Here is a 7,810-nt window from a genome sequence, read left to right on the forward strand (position 1 = left end):
TGTGGGGTCTCAGACGAATATTTCGAGTAGTTACAAACAGAATGACGAAGTTAGTATACCCCCCATCTTATGGTGGAGGGTATATAAAAAAATCGTGAAAAATTTGATTTTCTCTGTGAAATACAAACAATGTAGCGACTTCAAAACGGCAAATCTTATAAAATGTAAAATATCGTTAGGTGAAGATAGTTTAGAATGATTGATTTGGATGTTATTATTCTGATCGGCCTTATGCCTCTATGAACATACACCTTAGCTAGTAATCGACTTTTTGTGCGCTCTAAAGAAGCTTCTCTCAAAAACCCATGTCCAAACTGGAATATTAGTAGATGGCATGGGAGTGAGATGCAAACGCATTTTCCACAGGATACGACGGGACTCACAGAGACACCGAAATCTTGGAACAATGAGATTGATCGAAGGCTTATCATAACGGAACTTATGGTCAAGGAAGCCTTGCGGAGCTTCTAACTATTTAAGTCACCCCGACCTGATGGAATATTTTCGGCCTTACTACAGAAGGAGGCGGACTATATGGCTCCACCTTTGACCTGTGTATTCACAGCATGCCAAAGACTTGCATGTACCCCGAAGGACTGGCAGGAGGCAAGGGTGGTATTTTTACCCAAGCATGGCAAAGCAAGTTATGCAACAAAAAAGGCCTACAGACCTATAATCCTTACATCCTTTCTACTCAAAACCATGGAACGTATTGCGGATACCATGATAAAGAGTAGGACATCCAGAAACAAACAGCATGTATATTTCAAAGGTCGGTGGAGATTGTGCGCATGAGGTTGTACACAAAATAGAAGAATCCTTCAATAACAAGACGTACATACTGGCGGTTTGCATTGACATCGAGGGGGCTTTTAACAATGTGCGGACCGACACATTGATCTCATCCTTAGACCAATGCCGGGTGGACCGTGTCCTTAGAGACTGGATAAACCATATGCTAAGGAACAGGTGGATAAATTGTGGGTCGCATGACATAAATATAAGGGAGAAAATGGCAAAGGGCACGCCACAGGGGAGCATTTTATTGCCACTACTTTGGGTGACCAACATAAATAACCTATTACGGATGCTGACTGAGGAGGGATTTGAATCCGTCTGCTATGCAGACGATGTTATAAAACTTTTTAGGGGTAAGGTCTTGCATATGGAATGTGACTGGGCTAGACCCAGGGGTCTCAACGTTAACCCAGAGAAGACTGAAATATGCCTGTTCACGAGGAAAACGAAGATAGGCTCATTTGACTCGCCACGTTTCCTCAATAAAACGATTTTGATATCTGACAAGGTCAAATATTTAGGAGTGATCTTGGATAGAAAACTGAATTGGAAGTGTCACATTCAAGAGCGTACTGAGAAGGCTCAAAGATGTTGGGCACTATGTAGACTGGCCGTAGGCTCGAAATGGGGCCTGAATCCGAGGATAGTCCACTGGCTCTATAGAAGCGTAATTAGACCAATACTTACTTACGCCTCAGTAGTTTGGCGGGCTGTTATGGAGAAAAAGTGCAACGTTAGGACTATGCAACAAGTTCAGAGAACATGTTGTCTTGGGATAGACGGAGCGATGAGGACCACGCCCACTAGGGCACTAGAGACTATTCTAGATATACGACCCATAGACATACAGATTAAGCGTGAGGCAGCCTCTGCGGCTATCAGATTTAAGGCGATGGCGGAATGGATTAAGGATGGGAGCAGCTCATACCATTGTAGTATAATCGATTGAAAACTTGCAAGGAAAGGAAGAGGTTTCCGATCGGATACCTGAGATGACACTTGAGATCGAGTGCGAGGCATTGCTGCCAGAGGCACAGTCATGGATTGACGGAACCCTGGTATTGCCATCTGGAAGATCATGTTACACGGATGGATCAAAGCTAGAGGACAGAATGGGCTTATATTGAGAACCCAGGGACTGAGATCTGTTTTAGACTGCCTGACCATAATATGGTCCTGCAGGCGGAGATCCGGGCGATTACGGAATTCGTGGGGTGGTGTGGTGCTAACGCGAGGTCGTCGAGTGTGAACATCTTTATGTACAATAAAATTGCCTTAAGGGCAATAACAACCAGGATGATAAGATCACGAACGATCTTGGATTGTAAGAAAGAGATTAAAGCATTATCTAAGGATGTCACGATCCGCATCGTTTTGGTGCCGGGCCATAACGGAGTAAGTGGAAATGAAAGGGCAGACGATTTGGCGGTGAAGACCAGAGGGCTCCCATCAATAAACTTAGTTAAACCGATGCCTTTCGGGCCGACGCAGTCCGGATTAAGGGAGTTGTTCGCGCTGTGGAACAGGGCAACAGTCGGTAGGATGGCGAAAATCCTATGGGATGATCCGGATCGTGAGACGACGAGGCTATTACTGAAAGGAAGTAGGAAGGATGTCAGTCTAGCTTTTGGTATCATAACGGGGCACATAGGACTACCAGCTCACTTATGTTAACTCGGTGCGGTAAGTGATAGCATGTGTAGGGCATGTGTATGGCGTGTGTAGGGCATGTCGGCAAGATGATGAGATGGTGAATCATTTCCTATGTCATTGCCCGGCTTTGAAGCTAAAAGACATCGGTACTTAAGTGGGGACACAATACCAGACATGAACCAACTTTGGGGCGTGGCCTGGAAAACAATTAGGGATTTTGTAAGTAGCACCGAATTTCTAACTTAGATTTTCTTTTTCGAGGTACCTTTTTAAGTATTAAGAGCGCACAACAAGCCTATTACTGGCTTAGGTGTATGTCCCTAGTTGCATGGGGCGGATTAGTATCCGCACCCTCTTTTCAACTTAACCTAAACTCGGAAAGATGTACTATGTCAGTAATTCCCAGCTTCTCATAAAATCCCCAATCAAACTCCATTTTGTTCAAGTCTAATAATCCATCGCCACCTACGTGCCGGAGTCTGTTCGCCGCAGTGTCATAAAAATGCTTCGACGCACGGTGCGATAGAAAAAAAAACAAGTAAAAACGTGTTAAGTTCGACCGTGCCGAACTTTGGATACCCACCACCATGCATATTTTTATCATTCTATTTTATCATAACTTCACTGCCATTTCCATAGTTATATCTAAATAGGAGCTGGTCCGTATCATATTTGATTCAGGTCCCGATAACTCTTATACAAGTCACAGTTTCAGAAAAATCAGGCAATAAATCCGTTTTTTATGGGATTGACATCCTAAATTGGAAGATCTGTCTATATGGCAGCTATATTTAAATATTGTCTGACCTGGACCATATTCTGGTCGGGAGGCTTAATACAAGTCTCTGTGTCAGCTTCCAAACAATGGGAGAACAAATGACACTTTGTCGGCTGATCGGTGTATGTGGCAGCTACATCTAAATATCATCCGCTCTGAACCTTATTAATTAAACCTTTAATTTCAGTAACATCGGGTTTAAATAAGGCGTTTATGGGCTTCCGACCCGTAATCGGCAGATCCCTCTATATGGAAGCTATATCCAAATAAGTCCGATCTGAACCATATTTGATTCGGACGTTGGGAGGAAATAACTCACTATTTAAAATTTCAGCAAAATCGGGTAATAAATAAAGCTTTTATATGCTTCCGCTGCGCCTTCTTTCACTCTCTTATTTTATCTGAGCCCTATAGTGGCACGGTCAGGAAAAAAATTCTGGGGGTGGATATCTTATTGGTGCTCTATTCCCGAATTTCTACTCCCTACTTAAATAAGTATACCAAATTTCTGTTTTTGAGTTATTATAAACAGACTTAAATTAGTGTAAATAGCCCCACTCATGTCCGAGATCTGGCGTTTTTGAAAATAAGATATGGAGAGGAACCGCCCATCAAGGTTTGGATGGAACTACTTCATTCTCTTGGTTTTCTTTTCTCTTGGTACTTTTAAATTCCTTTTATTTGAGCCGCAATTGAAACAGGTTTTAGGGTGAGACTACCCCCAAACACTTGGTCTCAAAATTGGATATCAAATTCGTTTTCTACTATCAAATATCTATTATTTGAGACCCTTATTGCCATAGTAGGCAAACATGCCCGGTTTGGAGGCAGTTTAGGGGGCGGACCGTGAAATAATATCAGCATCGTGCCCCCATAATGTCAATGGTTGAGCCTATAATGTCAAGCAATTTGAAGGTGGCGATCCAGATATTCAGGGTTACGGGTCTCGTTGTGATCCACACTAATTATTTTATTTTGTATTGGTTATCCACATTCAAAATCATATATAGAAGCTACCTCTTGAGATACCTCCTTTTGAAAGATCCGCAGGTCCTCCTGTGTCTACCCCAATTTGAGGGTAAAAAGTGTACTCTCCTACCAAAGACCTTATTTTGCAGTCCTATTCTATCCAACTCGGCCTGTATTTATTATTATTTATTTCTTTTTTCTGGGTAGAATGGGAGGGCGATTGCCCTCTGACACGTCCTATCATTTGAATACAATATATTCTCGGTCGTCGTACTTGACAGTTTGGTGTTGTTTTTATAAGTAGGAGAGGGTATCTCAGATTTGTACAAAAATTGCAAATTTTGCCCATGAACTTTCCTCAGAGGAACAGGGGCAAAATTCTCACATATCAATGAGTGCAGTCCGATTCAAGTTTAATCTCAATGTTCTCTTATTTCAACCAAAAAAAAATTATTTCAGCAAAATTTGTTATTTCAGCATAATTTGTTATTTCAGCAAAATTTGTTATTTCAGCAAAATTTGTTATTTCAGCAAAATTTGTTATTTCAGCAAAATTTGTTATTTCAGCAAAATTTGTTATTTCAGCAAAATTTGTTATTTCAGCAAAATTTGTTATTTCAGCAAAATTTGTTATTTCAGCAAAATTTATTTCAGCAAGATGTATTTCAGCAAAATTTGTTATTTCAGCAAAATTTGCTTAACAATGACTATTTGTATTAAGTTTAAGATCATGTGATATTATCAAAAACTAATTTCTTGTGTTTTGTTGTTGTGCATTTGTCCCAGCATGATGGTATGATGCAATTTCGGTATACAATAAAAACGTTCTCATTTAGGTGCGACTTGTCGTTGTTTATCTCATGATTAAATACACCGCTTTATTGTTCATGTCTTCGCTATACGTGTAGTTTGTGTCTATGCTAAACAGTTTTTTAAATATCGTTTACGATAAGCGAATTGCCATATGCAAAAAATATTCAACTAATATTTTATTCGTATTTATAATTTTTGATGTGGATAAAATACGATATATAACAAATACGATGCTATATAAATACAAAACTGAGTAGCGAATTCCAAGGCGACATCTGTTAGTGAATATTTCAAAGAAAAATCATTATGTGACGACCATGAAGGATGTTGGCATTGCCTTAAACGAATCGATTAGTTCATCTTTTTGTCACTAGAGGTACAGAGATTTTTTTTTACCAGCTTGTATATCAAAATTGAGTATATGCTTCTGAGTAAATAGGGTTTAATGTATTGGGTTTCCCAAAAAGTAATTGCGAATTTTTTAAAAGAAAGTAATTGCATTTTTAATAAAACTTAGAATGAACTTTAATCAAATATACTTTTTTACACTTTTTTTCTAAAGCAAGCAAGCTTTTTTCTAAAGCTGATAACTGACAGAAGAAAGAATGCAATTACAGAGTCACAAGCTGTGAAAAAATTTGTCAACGCCAACTATATGAAAAATCCGCAATTACTTTTTGGGCAACCCAATATATTCATTTAGTCATTCCTTTTGCAACACCTCAAAATAGCAATTTCCGGCCGTACATAGTGTATATATTTCGGATCATCGTAAAATTCTAAGACGATCTAACGATGCCCGTGTGTCTGTCCGTCTACTCGTCTGTTGTAATCACTCTAGAGGCTTCAAAAATTGAAATATTGAGCTGAAAATTGGCACAGATACGTCTTTTTGATGCACGCTGGTTAAGTTGTTGAACGGTCCAAATCGGACCATATTTAGATATAGCTGCCATAAAGATCGATCTGCCGATAAAGGGTCTGAAGCCTAAAAAGATTTATTTATTACCCGAGGCCACCGTAGCGCAGAGGTTAGCATGTCCGCCTATGACGCTATACGCCTGGGTTCAAATTCAGGCGAGACCATCAGTAAAACTTTTCAGTGGTGGTTTTCCCCTCCTAATGCTGGCAACATTTGTGAGGTACTATGCCATGTAAAACTTCACTCCAAAGAGGTGTCGCACTGCGGCACGCCGTTCGGACTCGGCTATAAAAAGGAGGCCCCTTATCATTGAGCTTAAAACTTGAAGTGGACTACACTCATTGATAATGGAGAAGTTTGCCCCTGTTCCTTAGTGGAATGTTCATGGGCAAAACTTGCATTACCCGATTTTGTTGAAATTTGAGATACAAAATTGAACAGTGACTTTTATTTATTAGATCACTCAATGTTCGTGCCGAATTTGGGTGCATAAGTTATCCAATTTTCACTGGATTGTGATGAAAGTGTGTTTACATATTGTATATACCCGAACTTAATGCCTTTTTACTTCTTAGTTAATATTTTAACAGCTTCAATTTTTGCAATACCAAAACAATACCGTATGGTATCTATAACGCTTTGCACCCTAAATACCATACGGTATTTTTGTTCTGTGTAACCAAATGTTAAAAGAAATCTATGGAGTTTGTTGCTTTATCCTTATTAGTTTCTGTCCATAAAGAGAAACAGTGCAAAAACTTCACATAGAAAATCCATGGAGGTGGAGGGTATACAAGGTTTAGCAAAACCGAACTTAGTACTTTTTTATTCGTTTTGACTTAAAGATGAAAAGTTTTTAATTCGTAGAAAACGGTTCTGTAATATCTTTTCGGTAACGGTTTACCAAGAGATTAAATTTTTGTTTCAATTCGCCAAAAATAACAAGTTCGTTAACCAAAAAAGGAGAAACGCATTAAGTTCGGCCGGCTCGAAACTTACATAGCCTCCACCTTCTTTGAACGACTTTTCCAAATATATAGGAGCTATAGCAAGAAAGGGACTGATTTTGACCGTACTGTCATAACTGTTGGATTTCAGTTAAATCGGCTAATAATTGCGCCATCTAGAGGGGTTCAAAAAGTTAATTCGGGCGATCGATTTGGATCAAACATTTCATAGTGCTGCTGTTTTAGCAAACATTTCGTCTTAAATACAAAAAACTACTAAATTATTGAAAAAAAAATGTCCTTGAATTAACATTTGTTTTGCTTTTTATTTAATACCATTATTTATGTTTGTATTTTACTGACGGTCATGTGTTTTCATTACTTTCGGCATTTTTTGTGAAGGGAGCCAAGCTAATGATCATGATACATTATGTTGAAAGAAGATTTTAGTTTTTGGAATAATACTGAACGGAAATTACCTGATCAACAAATCCTTGTAGATGTAGGCATTGCGGCTATTGATATAAAGGTTGATCTTTAAAGAGCTTTGGGAAATTTTTCAAAAAAACACGCATAAAATTCAAAAAAATGCATGAAATCTGTAGTTGAATCGATAGTACGGTCCAAATAATGTAATGTTTGAAGTTTATTTTATGCAAATGTTGACCGTGACTGAGCCTCAGATGGTCCATCTGCTTGGTCCAATTTTGGCATACACTTTCCAACATTACGACCGGTATCTCATGGTGGCGTTGAATCGCACGATCCAGGCGGCCAACGGTCACGAACTGGAAATTAAAATGTTCACCGAACTCGCCTCTCCATAAGCCAATTGTTACGCGTGCTGTGTGGCATGTGGCACCGTCTTGTTGAATCCACATGTCATGCAAGTCAAGCTCTTTCATTTCGGGCAAAAAAAAAAGTTGGATA

The sequence above is a fragment of the Stomoxys calcitrans genome, chromosome 4 (genome assembly GCF_963082655.1).
Source record: "Stomoxys calcitrans chromosome 4, idStoCalc2.1, whole genome shotgun sequence".
Lineage (NCBI taxonomy): Eukaryota > Metazoa > Arthropoda > Insecta > Diptera > Muscidae > Stomoxys > Stomoxys calcitrans.